General features: G+C 44.0%; 1 protein-coding gene across 5 annotated transcripts in view; it reads right to left on the reverse strand.

Moving 5' to 3' along the window:
- MTA1 (metastasis associated 1) overlaps positions 1 to 13,935 on the reverse strand; it is a 3,368,231-nt gene that overhangs the window by 566,363 nt on the left and 2,787,933 nt on the right. The gene's annotated exons all lie outside the window — the stretch shown is intronic.

Genomic DNA, 13,935 nt, shown 5'->3' on the forward strand with positions numbered 1-13,935 from the left:
CCCAAAGCTTAAGAGATGTGATGGGTGGGGATACACTAGACAATCTCGACATACTGAAATGTCGAAATTCAGTATGTCGAAACCAAATAGTGGAAAGTGCAGTTACTCTAAACTACACTATGCCGAATCTGCCGCTATCATGGTGTCGTATTCATGACGTGGTAAGGTTTGTGGATTTATCTGGGGTTTCAGGAAAGTGTTGTGCGTTTGAGGATATTGGGTGGGGATTTTAGTGTGTGTGTGTGTGTGTGCGGTGGTGTTTTTTGTGTGTTTAGTGCGACCTTGGAGTTAGAATATATAAGTAGGGGGGTGTGGTGGGTGCAGTGGGGCTTGCCCCCTGCTTATAAGTAGGTTAGGTGTGTTTGTGTGTGTTATGTTTGTTTAGTTAGGTATGTGTTTGTGTGAGAATGGTCGCGGTTGTGGTATTTGTGATTTTGGGTTTTCAACTATTCAGTCTCGAAATACTGAAATTCGACATTTCAGTATTTTGAGATTGTATAGTGAACTCGATGGGTGGATAGAAGAGAGATTAGAGAATCGCCTAGTAATCCAGAGAGGACTGACCTGGCTAAGGGGGCTCTGGATCTAGAAAAGGCACCCACACTGTAATGTTAGGTGAAAGCACGCACAAGAGACCAAGTAGTTTCTTCTAAAATTGTTCTAGAGCCAATACCCTTGTAACAGGCACCAGATGAGGCCAATGCTCTAGCAGAATGAGCTTTTGCTGTTGAGGATAAGGATTTACCATGTAGAGTATAGATAAAGGAAATGGATTTGGAAATACAGACAGAAATAATCTGCTTTGTAATTGGGTTTCCTAGCTTGGAGTCTTGGAAAGAGAGAACACTGGTTAGATTTGGGAATATTCTTGGTCCAATCCAGGTAGAATCTGAGCTATGCACATCCAAGAAATGTAAAATTCCTTCTCCCTTATTTTGTGGATTAGGGAAGTAAGTTGGAAGATTTATAGCATGATTGAAAAGTCAATTTCCTAATTTTGGCACGGAGGAGGAACTGATACTTAAAAATGCTCTGTCCTTATAAAAATTAATGGAGGGGTTGTCATAAGGGGCTGTAGTTTGGAGACTCATCCAGCAGAGGTAAGAGCTACTAGAAGAATAGTTTTCCAACTTTAAAATTTGAGAAAGACAGATGCTGCTGCTTCGAAATGAGGAAGAGTAAGTTTTGCCTACACAAATTTGAGGTCCTAAGCAAGGGGATAGCTTTCCTTGCAGGTTTCAGGTGCAGTATACCATTTTAAGAACCGTTTTAGCTCTAGTCTGGTCAGAATCAGTGGGTCCAGAGGTAGGCACGCAAATATGGCTGAAATGTGAGCCTTAACAGATGAGTATGCTAGCCTGACTGCAGAAGCTCACACAAATAAGGGAGGTCCATTTGGGTATTAGCCTGAAGTGGAGCTTGACATTTAGGCCAACAATATACAGTATATATCTTCCATTCTGCTATGCAGGATCTTCTTGCACCACATTTCCTTAACTCCTGGAGAACCTTAGGCACGTCCTAAGAAAACTGGTGTCTAAAAAAAAAAGAATAATATAATTCATACTGTCAGGCTGAGGAAATGACAGACTAGATGAAGTAGTGAGCCCTTCTGCTATGCAAGCAAGTTCACTGTGGAGGGAAGCTTCTGGTGATGACTCCTGGCTAGGTGGAAGAGAAGGGGAAAGCACAGTTGTGTACACTTACCGTAAATGTAGATGTTCAAGTGTATTCACTGTTGCAGTCATTACATTTGGGTTATCTGCTTGTCATAGCCCTCAGTTGGCCTGATTAACAAAGTTTTGGGTCCTGCGTCAGTTGCTGTCCCTTCTTCCGTGACGTCAGGTCGTCAGGGGTATAAAACATGCAGCCGATGCCATTACATCAGATTCGCTTGCCCCAGATATCAGGTGCCCCCATAATGGGACGCAATTAAATATATAAATATACAAGGATATACCTCCAACAAAAAAGCAAATACACCAAAAAGATTTTAAACATAGTAGAGGAAAGTACAGGTATAGCCAAAAGAAGCTAGGGGGCTGGAGGGACGGTAACCAGGACTGCAACAGTTAATACACTCGAACATCTACATTTATGGTAAGTGTACACAACTGTACTATGTTCTTCGTGTTTCACTGTTGCAGTCATTACATTTGGGTAGATTTCCAAAGCTAAGGATGGGAGGAGGAATTTAAGTAGCATTAGTACCAGCTATAAGGCCCTGCAAGACTGCAGTGGCACAGCCAGCTCTGGACTTACAGAAAATTGGGAAATAATAATTCTTGGTGAAAGTATGTACAAAATTCCAGGTAGCAGCTTTTATGATGTTCCTGGTAGGGACGCCTCTGAGAAAGGCTGTAGAGGTAGATGCAGCCCTGGTAGAGTGAGGTCTGATGCCCTGTGGGATAGGTTTTCCATGATGCTTATAGCAGAAATGAATGCACTGGCCTATCCATTTAGAAAAGGTTTGCTTTGAAACAGCCTTCCCCTCTTTCCCTGCAGCAAATGCCACCAGCAGTTGTTCAGATTTCCTTTGAGATTTAGTCCTGTCCAGGTAGAATCTAAGTTGTCTGTGCACATCTAAGGAGTGCAGTATCCGTTCCCCCTTGTTCTGTGGATTAGGAAAGAAGGTTGGCAAATGAATGGACTGATTAAGAGCCATACTGGATACCACCTTGGGCATAAAGGAGGGATTGGTTCTGAGGGACACCCTGTCCGCATAGGTTCATAGGTTCATACTAGGCTATCTGCCCTAGGGCATTTATAAGCCTAGCCAGAGTTGTGTGGCTTTCACCACCCCTTAGGTTGAAGAATACTATACCCATTAGTTTGCCGTGCCTCTGTCCAGCAGTGATACAGAGATGATCCCCGGGGTAAACCTACGATCTCCCATCCACTGGTCAAGATTCCTCTTGAACAGAGCCAGCGAGGTGCTCTGTCTCACATGGACTGGGATTCTGTTCCACAGCATAGGGAGTCTCTGGGTGATGAATCTGTCCCTCCAGCACGTCCTATTTATATCCGTGTTGAGGTTTAAGTCTCTTGCTTTTGTGGCTCTGGTGGATTTGGATTTTTGAGGTGGAGCATGTCCATTAATTCGGGATGGACATGGCCTTGTATGTCAGGCACAGGTCACCTCTGAGCAGATGGTATGCGACTGAATAGAGCTGGAGTTTCTTCAGTCGGGCAGCATATGGCATATTTTTGAGCCCCTTTATCCTTCTGGTGAGGAACTTTTGGGGTCTTTCCAATTGCTGCAGGTGTCGGGTGAGATACATTCCGAATGGGGCATTGTACTCAATCATTGGTCTGATAAGTGAAGAGTACAGGGGAACAATGACCTCCCTTGATCTGGATGTGAATCCCTTCATAATCAGGTGGGCAATGTAGAAGGTCCTCCTAACCACTTTGGCAATGTGACTGTCAAAAGAAAGGTTACTGTCAACTTGGGTCCCCAGGTCCCTGATAACCTCTTCTGTGCTTAATGGATTGCCACCTATGTGGTAACCTGGGGTTACCTTGTTTTTACCAAAGGGTATGACTATACATTTTTTGGCGTTTAGCTTAAGGCCATGGCTCTGGCACCAGTTATCCGTTTCTATCAGACCTCTCTGAAGGATATCTGTCTCTGATGGATTTTCAACTATGGCCAAGTTTGCAGTCATCTGCAAACTTTGTCAGCCACAATCCTCCTATGTTTGCCTGCACTTCTGAAAAGTAGATGCCGAACAAGAGGGGGCCCAGGACTGAGCACTGTGGGACACCGCCAGACCGCTTGAGTCTGACATGGCACCAGCAACTCTAACCCTGTGGGTTCTGTCCTTGAGCCAGTTTGCAACCCATCTTGTGACATATGGGTTTACATTTAAGCTGGTGAGCTTTTCTATGACACCCGAGTGGGGTATTGTGTAGAAAGCTTTTGCAAGGTCAAGGTAGGCTGTGTGAACTGCCTTACCCTCATCAATGGCCTTGGTGACTGTTTCAAAAAAGTCGACCAAGTTCAAGAGGCATGATCTGCCCTTGACAAAGCCGAATTGGGTAGGATCCAATGTCTGTAGGTCCCCTATGTCTTTATTTATGAGTTCCATTATGATCCTCTCCATAGCTTTGCAGACCAGGCTTGTTAAGCTTATGGGGCGGTAATTAACAGGGTCCGTAGAAGCACCTCCTTTGTGGAGTGGGACAACAGTTGCCGTACGCCACTCTTTGGGTACGTATCCTGTGGTAAGGCTAAGATTAAACAGCAGCCGCATGAAAGATGATGAAAGGCTCCACTGCCATAAGGGCCTGTAATTGATACCCTTCTTGCTGAAGTGATTGCTAAAAGGAATGCTGTTTTCCAAGAAAGAAATTTTAAGTCTGCAGTAGCAGCTGGCTTGAAAGGAGGAAGAGTGAGTTTCTCCAAGACAAAGTTAAGGTCCCAGGCTGGAGTTGGAGCTCTCCTCATTGGCCTTAAATATTTGGCCCCTTTGAGGAAATGCTTGAGCAGTGGGTGAGACAAGAGGGGAGGTCCTGTGTTATAATGAGCTGAAATGGCTGAGGCGTGAATTCTGATGGAGGAAAAGGACAAGCCCTTGTGAAGCATCTCAGTTAAGTATTGTAAAATCTGAGGTAAATTGGGTGCTGCTGTGCTCATCCCTTGAGACTAGGCACAGAATCTTTTCCATTTCGCAGCATAAGATTTCCTAGTACTGGGTCTTCTTGCCTCTAAAATGATATCCATCACTGGTTTACTGAGGGAAGGTAAAGGAGAGATTAGGTAATTAGCCAGGCTTCTAGGGTCAGTGTTTGAAGCTGAGGGTGCAGAATCTGGTTCTCCTGCTGAGACAACAGGGAAGGTGTCTGAGGCAGGTGCCATGGGGCCAACCGTGACACACTGCACAAGAGGGAGTACCAGTGTTGTCGTGGCCAGCCTGGTGCAATCAAAATCGTCCTTGGCTTGTCTTGTCTGATCATTAGTAGTACTTTGGAGAGCACAGGCAGAGGAGGAAAGGCATAAACTGATAGGTTTTTCCAGCCGAAGGACAGAGCATCCACTTTCCAAGCTTGTTTGTGGAGAATCCTTGTGCAAAATTTGTCCAATTAATAGCTCTGGGGGGAGGCAAACAGGTCTATATCTGGGCACCCCCATTCGCTTGTCAACATGTTGAAAATACCTGGTTCCAGTTTCCACTCATGTGGGTCCATGAGGCTTCTGCTTAGTCCATTTGCCAGTGTATTTTGTTTTCCTGGCAGGAACTGAGCTTGTAGATTCACTTGGTAGCTCAGTGCTGTGTTCCACAATACCATGGCTAGTCTGCAGAGGGGGTAAGAATGCGTACCCTCCTGCTTATGTACCACATAAAAGTGGTGTTGTCCATCTTTACCATTAGCTGTCCTGGAAGAATGTGATCCTTGAAGGCTATCAGAGCATTCTGTACAGCTAGCATTTCTTTTTGATTGATATGCAGGTGCATTTGACTTGGGGTCCATTTGCCATGAATGCACTTCCCTGCCAGGTGAGCCCCCCATGCATAGTCTGATGCGTCTGTTGTTAGGATTTGGGCAGCAGGGGGTAGCATGAATGGTAGTCCCTTGTTTTGGTGGCAGGCCTCTGCCCACCAAAGGAACTCTAGGCATAGGAAAAGTATGATAGAAATCATTGCTTCTAGATCCTGAGAATGTTGACACCATAGGCTTTTTAGATACCATTGTAGTTTCCTCATATGCAGCCTTGCATATGGAATTAGAAGAATGCAGGGGGCCATGAACCCCAAGGCTTGCAGTATTTGCCTTGCAGTCAGCAGGGTTTTTGTGGCTACTTGTTTGAAGTAGGTTGTCAAATGAATCTGCTTCTCTGGTGTGAGGAAAGCCATCTGGGAAGTTGTATTCAAGCTTGCCCCCAGGAATATAATTTGTTGACAGGGTACCAGGTGTGATTTCTTTTCGCTTATGGTGTACCCCAGACAAGTCAGCACCCTTTGTACAAAGGCCATATGGTTCAAAAGTATGTCCTGGCTTTCTGCCTGAATTAGACAATCGTCCAGGTATGGGTATATTTGAATATTTCTTTGTCTGCAAAATGCAATAACTGGGACTAGGCACTTTGTGAATACCCTGGGCGTAGTAGATAAGCCATAGGGCAGTTCAGAGAACTGATAATGTGTGAAGCCTGCTTTGAAGCGTAGGTATCTTCTGCAAGATTCCCTGATAAGGATGTGCAGGTATGCTTCTTTTAAATCTAATGTTGCCAACCAAGCATCCTTGCCTAGCATAGGAAGCAACTGGTAAAGAGTCAGCATCTTGAATTTTGGAATCACCAAAAAGGTGTTTAGAGTGGAAAGGTCCAGGATAGGACGCCATGAATTGTCTTTTCTGGGTACCAGGAAAAGTCTCGAATAGAAACCTTGTCCCTTTTCCTCTTCTGGTACCAACTGAATAGCCCCCATGTTTAAGAGAGAAAGTACTTGCATTTGGGCCTCTGCCCAGTATTTGGGAGTAGATCTGGCCACCCGCTTGGAGTTGGTAACGTGTGGAAGTGAAATCTGTATCCTTGGGACACTACATTTAAGACCCATTTGTCCTGGGTTATGAGTTTCCAGTTTTTTACCTGCAGACCAATCTTTCCGCCTAAAGGAGCATTCAGATGAGAAGTGCTTGGAAGTTTTAAATGCAAGTCATTGAGACAATTTTCCATAGGGGGAGTCTTACTACTCCCAGATTTGGATGTGGAAGCCCCCCACTGCTTAGTCTTGTGTGTACCCTGGGACTGAAACCTGGGGTTTCTGCTGTGTCTGGGTTTGGATTGAGAAGATCTGGAAGGGGCCGGAAAGGACTAATTCTTAGAGGGCCAATGCCTACTAAATCTTGGAGGCTGAACTTGTAAAAAATATTTCACAGTTTGCATAGATTTAGCTTTATCTTCCATCTTTTTAAGAACTTCCTTAGCTTTGTTGCCAGACAGACGGTCCTGATTTAAGGGAGCATCTAACAGTTTAGCTTTAACATGATCAGGCAAAGCTTGCTCCTTAAGCCAAGCATGCCTTCTGAGTACAGACCCAGTGACAGCAGCCCTGCAAGAGGCTTCTAAAGAATCAAATCCACACTGCAAAGTACGTTTTCCAACCTGTTCAGCAGAATGTAATAAATCCAGTATTTCTTTATTTTCAGCACAGTCAGGAATCAACATCATTTTCTGTTTAAGCAATCCAATAACATGTTGTTGATACTTTTAACACATGAAACTGACAGTTTAAGGCCCTAATGGCCAAGGTTGCAGAAGTGTAAACCTTCATACCCCATCTATCCAGCATCCTGGAGTCTCTATATCAGAAGGGGTAGGATTTTTAGCAGTAGAAGCCTTAATGCCCTCGGGTACCTGTGAAATAGTCTCTGGATCCGCAATAGGACTTTTAAAAAGGAACTTGTGAGAATCAGGGACCCTGTAATATCTATCATGTTTTCTGGGAGCAGGAGGCAAAGAATCAGGGGCCAAACTAGATTCTGAAAAGGCATCATCAACAATGTCTAGTACCGGAGGTATAGCTAAAGGCCTATGCTGAGGTAGGAGTAAGAAATCTCTAAGCCTTTTAGAATCAGAGAAATCCTGGCTTTCCCAGTGAAAATGCTCCCTTAAAGTGTGCAAAATTTCACCAAAAGAAAAATCATCTGGAGGGGAAGCAGAGGGAATAAGTCCTCTGCATCAGAATCCTCATAACTAGATAAGGGTAAATCCAGATCATCAGAAAAATCAGAATCCTGATCAGAGGATTCAAACAAATTCAGTCCTAGGTCTCTTAGAAGGTGGGGGGGTTGGCTTCCCCTGATTAGAGTTATAAGATCTTCAGCCATTGTTATCATTTGTTTTTTAGGCATAGAAGCCTGTGCATGCAGCCTGGGTGTCGGCTTCTTAGGCATGGTTCGAGGTTTAGGCCTTAAAGAAGAAGGAGGCATTGGTTTAATATGCAAGTCCATAGGCCTGAATACACCCTCAGAAGCCGGTGACTGCACAGTGGCTCCGGACCCATCCAAGGTAGAGACATCTGCAGGTTCCATAGTTGAAGCATCTCGCTGCATACCGGACTCCGAATGGGTCTCAGTAGAGGACCACGAATCAGAAGCAGTGGTTATCAGGGGCTGTGAAAGCACCTCACTGAGTACCGGTAAACTGGTGACTGGCTTAGGAGAAGTGTCATCAGCAGCTTTGGACCTAGGTGGCCTGTATCTGTCTTTATCTTTGTGTTTTTTCAGAATACCGGTAGTCGGATGGCTAACCGATGACATTTCAGGATAATTGAACTGAGAACCAAAATATTTAGAGGCAAAAATATACCGACGACGCATAGTGCGATGATTAAATAAGGCACAAAACTGACAGCGAGGTACATCATGGTCAGGGCCTAGGCAAGGAATACAGTACGAATGAAAATCTTTATGAGGTATTTGCTTTCCACAAGAAATGCAATTATTAACTTTTACTGACATCGGTAAGGAGCAAGAAAAAGTTTCCCCAATGGGGTACTTAGCTTTAGTTGAAGACTTTGGTTCTGAAACTTGAAAATGAAAATTTCTGGAGTCAGCCAACTGGCACTTGCGAACTGCTTCTGCTTTGGGCACTGCACGGCAAGAAAGACTGATGTAATGGCATCGGCTGCATGTTTTATACCCCTGATGACCTGATGTCACGGAAGAAGGGACAGCAACTGACGCAGGACCCAAGACACTTTGTTAGTCAGGCCGACTGTGGGCTACTGGAAGCAGATAACCCAAATGTAATGACAGCAACAGTGAAACACGATCATAGCATTTATTGTGTTTTCTGCTTTTCTGTAAAAAAAACTTGAAAAAAACAAAAAAAAATATCCTTGCTTTCCATATTTCCCAAACTAGTGTTTCAGAGACCAGATTTTGCTGATCCCTGGGCTTGTCTTGGTTTCCTGTTTTTCTTTTTTTTCCTTGTTTCAAGGGTAGTTTCTTTACTCACTAGTGGTGAGGAGTAAAGAGGTGTGCCTGTTTGTCCTCGAGGAGTGGTTTTGGCTGTAACTTGTAGTTTATTTTGGCATTTTTTTTTGGTTCCTTTTTCCAGCCCCCCGCCCCCTGCTGCTTAAGCGCTTTTGTTTGCTTTTTCCAAGAACTCCAGCATCACAGCCAGCACGTGGCCAGCAGTGTTCCTCTAGCAGCAGAGACCACCAGAAACTAAAATTTTTTTTTTTTTTATTTTTTTTTTTTTTTTTTTTTTTTTTTTTTGCTCTTTTTCTACTGTTTCTGCTTTTTTTTGTAAAAGTTTTTACTGTTTTTCTGTGTGTTTCTAGTTTAACTGTTTTTTAAAACCCTTTAGTTTTTGCTGCCTTAAATAGTTAAACTAGTACACCACTCAGTGTCGAATTCTTTAGCATTTATTGTCGAAAAAAATAAATGTTTTTGTGTGTTTTTTCTGTTTAAAAAAAAAAAAAAAAAAAAAAAAAAAATTATCCTTGCTTTCCTTACTTTCTAACTCAGATTCTGATTGACCAGATTTTTTGTGTTCCTTTGTCTTTCTTCCTTTTTTGTTTCTCCTTTTCCCTTTTTTTTTTAGTTTTTTTTAGTACTACTAGTGGGGAGTAGGGAGTACTGAGCCTGTTCTGTTTGTCCTCAGAGGAGGCAGTTTATTGTGTATTTTGTAGTTTTTTGGCCATTTGGGTCATTTCCTGTCTTTAGGCCCACCCTATTATAAGCTTTAGGCCCGCCACTTGCCGGAGTTGCCACACACACACAGGGCAGTTGCGTTCTACACAAACCTACAGTAGGGCTACCTAAGTCTACTCCACTTTACCTTGACTTAACCTATACTACTGATCTAACTGAAATCTATACAGCTAAAAATAACTAACTTGACTATCTCCTCTTACTCTACTCTCTACTAGTTCTTTCTCTATTAAATACACCTAGCTTTTATGCTAGTCTACACTACTACCTACCTGACGACACCTAGATAGCACCCACCCCAAAAGGCAACCCCCATCCCGGGATCACACCCTCAAGTTTTTGTCTATTTTTCTATTTTTGTCCTTCTCTGGATCAGTTGGAGAAAGTCCTTAGCCTCTCCTGGTCAACTCAGGAACCTGGGAATATTGAGGCAATGTTACAATTGCCTCATGCACCTCCTCCTCCCCTCAAAACCTCAAACAAAGCGAGCATACATACGAGGAAAATTGGGGCTGCAGCTGGAACACAGGCTGGAACAACCTAGGAGGATGAGAACTGCAACACACACACTATAGACCCATTCTCACACAGTACCATAGACCCCCCACATCACACACACATAAACACACAACACATACTGGAGGCTCTGACTCACAAAAAACCAAAAACACAAGAAATACAACAAATACCAGAACACAAAAAAACACACACCCAAACAACCACCACCTGAGACACACAACACCAACATACACCTATCACACACAACACAAGACAAGCACAGACAGCCCAAAACACACAACCTACACACACAACCCTCTACATGACACACTGACCATGACTCCATCATCAGACACGCTGAAGCTGACCTGTACAGGAAAGGTCACAGTAAGAATCCATCTGCTAGAGCACAGCCACTCAACATACAAAAAGCTACAGTCTCATAACTTAGCAGGGTACAAAATGATCACAGTGACTGACACCATTGCTGGTGAAAATGACCTGAGGAATGATTGAAAGAGAATAGGATTATGAAAGAAATCTGACCCCTATGATGATTGCAGCTGAGGGAGGAGACCTCTCACCCTGCCTTCACACAGGACACCAATGATCCAACAATCATGCCACAATAAAGACAGCTTTAATTCAGCGGGGATATTTAGGTGCGGCTCACACGCTGGATCCAGTATTCAGCCAAAGTGTTTCTGCTGGAGCATGGGCTTGCAGCACAAACCCCATGGATTCCGACGGCTGGCACCCACAGGTTCCCCTGAAAAAGGGAATGTGCAAATAGGCAACACTCTTTTTAGAGCCCTTTTAAAGGAAAAAACTAAATGCCTAGAACACAAAAATGCTGCTCAAAAATAGAAAAAACAATCAAAAGAAGTTCCACTCTCAGCATGCAAATGCACTTCTCCCCATTTCTGTCCCTAGGAAAAAACCTGGTTCAAGGCTCCTGAGAGCACCACCCCGCTCAGGAGCTGGAGCAAGGCCGGCTATCCACCTCTCACTCATAATATGCAGCCCCAAACAAAGAAGGCAAATACCAAGAAAGGGGGGTCCATATACAACAAGGAGGACACCCACCATAGAAGACTGAGAACGCATCATGCAGCATAATAGGCCACAAGCAAACTTGCTCAATTGTAAAATGCTGACAGGCCAATTCACAAACAAACACCAGGCCACATTCACTCACCTTCCTCCTAAAATAAAGAAGAGAAACACTACCAAAATACTACAATCATTCTAGGGGGATATCATACTAGACAAACATCTCCCAAGCCCTATTCTCTGCCAAAATCCTTAAAGTAAGAAAAACTCCTCTTCATCACAACTCACTATACATAACCATTCCCACAAGAGGAGCTCCTCACCACAAGAGGAGATAACATAGCGATGGGAGCACAATCTATACAACCACAATGTTCTCATCAACACAGAGATCAGATCACAAACCACACAAACAGGATCATTCAATCCCACCCCTCATGGAAATAAAACCCCCACTAAAAAAAGACCTCAAAAAGACCACAACCACTAAAGACTTCAATGGTCTCCTCATAGCCCCTCTCAGCAGGTGAGAAACACTGCTAAGCCGCCAAAAATCAGTTCTCTCACAAATCCTGAAGCACTGGAAAAACAATGCCCTGCACTCAGCACAAAATCACAAGATGAAAAACACTAAAGGTTGAGACAAAACCAAGACTTTGTAACCCAGGCACAACCCCTGCCAAAAACAAACCTAAAAGGAAAGGGCTACTAAAAAAATCAGCAAAAGGTAAGATAAAGGTAAGAACTCTTGAAAATCTCTAGCAAAACTCTTAAAAGATCACTCATAAATCCAAAAAAAATAGCTAAAGACTCAAAAAGACAAAAAATCCAAAAAGACAATTAGAAAGGCCTAACCTAGGCCAATATAAAGAAATAGGAGGGAAACTCCCAAACTATGCTAAAGAAGATTTTCAAAACTCCGACATCCCATTACTGATCCTACAGACATCAGTGAACATACTGCCCTCTCCAAAAAGTGCAAACATACCCATTCAAAGGAGATATCTATCCCCCAAAACATTGCCCCAGGAGAGAGAAGCTCCATCCAGCAAAAACAAGCATCATGCAGCCTAAACACACACCATTCATAAAGATGGAACCAAAGCCCCACAGCAGCCACACGAACAAGGTGAGGAATTAAACCCACAGCTAGGACAGTAAGTTTTGATAAGTCTTATGGCTGGAGCGCAACTGTAAAAGCGCACTCTTCACGGCCACATCGCCCATCGGCTTGCAGCCTCAGCCGACCCTGGAAAACACAACAAGGATTATCTGACCAGCCAAGGAGAAAGACCCCATGGAAGGAAGACAATGGACCTTCCAAATAAGGTTGCAGAGGATGATTGTTCTTACTTTCTTTCCCAAGTTGGCTTTTTCACTTGTGAATCTGCCCATTGAAACTTTTTCAAACAGTGATCAAAGCAACAAATGAAGATGACTTGGCAATGCAGCACCATCGAACATACAACCATCTGGAGCTACAATAATTTACCCTCAATACCCCTTGAAGCCATACAAAGCTTCATCATTAACAAAAACAAACCCATACAGCACAAGAACTGTTTGCACATATGCTGTCCACAGAACCCACAGGGGAGTGACCTGCCCCACAGTCACAGGTGACACAAGTGGTGTCACAGTTTGTGTCCCACACTCTCACACTCCTGGGCCACTCAGACCTGGGGCATTAGATTTTCCGAAATAGATGACTTCATACGTGGGGTTGCTGACAAAAAAAGCCATAGACAAAAGACTCAGAAGATGGGTTGGCCACACAGATCTGACTGCAATAGACTTCAGCAGTCTCACAAAGCCGATAACTGGTGCCAGAGCCACGGCCTAAAAAGGTTGCACGCCAAAATCAAAAACAAGCCTACAGCAAGTTTACAAGGCGACCAAATAGGTGGGTACCTTGGTGGCACATATTCACAGAAGAAGAAGGAAAGCCCCAGGCAAGACCATCTCCACCATCATACCCATATGTTAGCACAAGGGACCTTCTACAAGTCCCACCTTGCCTGAAGGGCATGGAAAGGAGAGGCAGGGAGATTAATCACTAGAGATACAATCACTCAAATCAAATATCCTTGACTGGGGCAGCCCAAGATTGAAGACATCTAATGTATCGGACCCGATCTGGAGACAGCAGCTGCATCACCCCCTTGCCGCAGAGTTCAAATCGCCTCGTCTCAAATCACCTGAAAATGCTCAAAGAAAGGTGAACTTAGCTGACACTCAAGGCTGGAGACTTTGATCCTTTGATGAATTTGAGTATCCATACCAGGCTCCATGAATACCCACCACCCCGATGAACATCCAGGGCTACTTTGGCCAATAAGAAGTCACCAGTAAAACTCTTGGGTATCCCCTCTGGATTTTTAAGACCGTGGGAAGCAGAGGGGAAGGCATATAAGAAGCTCCCTTTGTAAGGGAAAGTACACTGCACATTTTCCAAGCCTGAGGATAGTGGGTCCTGGTGCCAAGAGTGGAAGCTGTTTGTTGTCAATGGGGGCAAAAAGATCTACCTGTGGGTCCCCACAGATCATCTTCCTGTTCAGCATCCACTCATGGGGATCTTCTCTTGATCTGTTTAGAAAGTCTGCCACTACATTTCTTGTGAGGGAATGTAAACCTCTTGGAGGGAGAGGTTCGCTTTTGTGGCCTGTTCCCATGTCAAAAGGGCCAGTCTGCACAGTTGGTAAGATCTGGTACCCACTT

This window comes from Protopterus annectens, chromosome 6.part0 (genome assembly GCF_019279795.1).
Source record: "Protopterus annectens isolate FY-2018-M chromosome 6.part0, PAN1.0, whole genome shotgun sequence".
NCBI lineage: Eukaryota > Metazoa > Chordata > Ceratodontiformes > Protopteridae > Protopterus > Protopterus annectens.